Source organism: Orycteropus afer, unplaced genomic scaffold (assembly GCF_000298275.1).
Source record: "Orycteropus afer afer isolate SDZICR_OR568_19922 unplaced genomic scaffold, OryAfe1.0 scaffold01475, whole genome shotgun sequence".
Taxonomy (NCBI): domain Eukaryota; kingdom Metazoa; phylum Chordata; class Mammalia; order Tubulidentata; family Orycteropodidae; genus Orycteropus; species Orycteropus afer.
In genome coordinates, this window is record NW_006923062.1 from 91,748 (window position 1) to 92,270 (window position 523).

Consider the following 523-nt stretch of genomic DNA (forward strand, 5'->3'; position numbering starts at 1 on the left):
CTACAATCATTTTGAGTTATTGTCAGCAATTTTTATTTGTATTATAGTGCTCAATATTATATTGTTCGATAACTTCCACAGTCTGTTGGATTACCTTTCTTTGGAACGGGCACAAATATCAATTTCTTTCATCAATATTCACCTGGTTGGCCAGGCTGGTTGACAACATGATGTAAGTAAGTGAGGCAAAGTCTGACAATTCTTGCTATCAAGGTGCATTCCAGCTGCACTTGTTCCAGGAGAGATTTGTTTGTGTCCCATCTTGTCTCCCAAATTTCTTGGCATAAATGAGTATGTGTCTCCAGCATTGCATCCTTTGGTTGAAATTTATCAATGGGTATTGTGTCAATCCCTGGAGCCTTGTTTTCCACCAGTTCTTTCAGTGCTATTAGGACCTCTCCCTTCAATAGCATTGGTTCCTGATCATGTGCTACCTCTTTAAATTGTTGAACGTTGACCAATAATTTTTGGTAGAGTGACTGTATATTCCTTCCATCTTCTTTGATGCTTCCAGCATCATTCA